Genomic DNA, 1,466 nt, shown 5'->3' on the forward strand with positions numbered 1-1,466 from the left:
TATCTCTAAAAAAAAAAAAAAAAAAAAAAAAAAAAGCAGGGACCAGAAGATGGCTAATATGTCACTGGATTCCCACATAGTCAATAACAGTTCTAGTTCCAGATCAGTAGCTTAAAACTCATGCTGGGCACATGTATGTGCATGCCCAAAATTCCCCAGAGGAGAATGGGAAGAAGGGACCGCAGCATGTCCATCTCCCCTGAGCATGATTTCTTGCTTTCTGTCTCTCTTTCTCTCTCTGCCTCTCCAGCGAGCGCACATGCCCTATAGTAAAAATCTCTCAAAAAAACCCCAATACTCTAGTTAGTTTACTATGTTTAAGTGCTATTCCATTACTTAAAACACTTATATCTAGTTCCCAGAAAAGCATAAAGAATGTTTTATTGATTGCTCTGATTTGATGTATAGCACTATCCAATGTTCTGGGGAGTCAAAAGGAATGTGGCCAACATTGTCAAATGCCCTAAGGAATGCATAATAAAAAGGGGAGATGAAGCACAGATAAGTGATACTGACTCTTAAATAATGAGTTACTTGTAAAGGATAAAATCGCTACTGAGAAATGTTAGTGAAGGAAGTGTTTTCAGGGTACTTCCTTTGTCACTCTCTATTTTGGTTTGCATTTATTCGTTTTGTTTTGTTTTTAAAAATTGCTTTTTAGGGACCAGCAGTTAGTGTAATGGCTATGTCGCTGGACTCCCATGTAGTCGACCGCGGTTCGCGTCCCAGACCTGGTGGCTTAAACTCACGCCGGACGCATGTGCTTGCGACTTTGGGTACGGCTTGTTCTTACAATATCGGTAACACCAGGCAGGGCGGCGGCCCATGGCTGACACCAAGATCTTCGGTGGCGCGCTGGAGGCAAAGAGCCCTGATGTGAGTTTTAAGCCACTGGGTCTGAAACTGGAACTACGGTTGACTATTTTAACCACTACGCCATCTGCTGGCCTCTTGGCCATGTCTTTTAAATGTTGGGCAGGCAGGTAGTATGGTGGTTAAAGTGCTAGACTCCCACATGGCGGACCATGGTTTGAGTCTCGGGCCTGGCGGCTTGCTTTCTCACTTTTCTTTCTCTGTCTTTCTCACTCTATCTGGTCAAATTAAAGAAAAGACAAGAACATTCTCAGATAAACAAAACCTGAAAGAATTTACCAGCACCAGACCAGCTCTCCAAGCAGTTCTCAAGGGTGTGCTATGTCAGGAAAATTAAATACAGATACACGGAAATAATAGTTCAAAAACTAAGAAAGCGGCCAGCTTAATCATAGGGACAAGTCTGGAGTTGGATATTATATCCCAGAATTTAATAGGAAAAATGGAACCAGAACAGAAGATAAAGTACATGAGACTGATAGGTTCATGCACCTAACATTTGAACAGAATCCTAAACTGTGTCCTGGCTTTAAGCAAAGTTCCTTGGCATTTCTTTGATTTAAGTTAAAACTGGTTTTCTTAGTAGTAGTGAG

This window comes from Tupaia chinensis, unplaced genomic scaffold (assembly GCF_000334495.1).
Source record: "Tupaia chinensis unplaced genomic scaffold, TupChi_1.0 Scaffold138416_1, whole genome shotgun sequence".
In the NCBI taxonomy this organism is placed as follows: domain Eukaryota; kingdom Metazoa; phylum Chordata; class Mammalia; order Scandentia; family Tupaiidae; genus Tupaia; species Tupaia belangeri.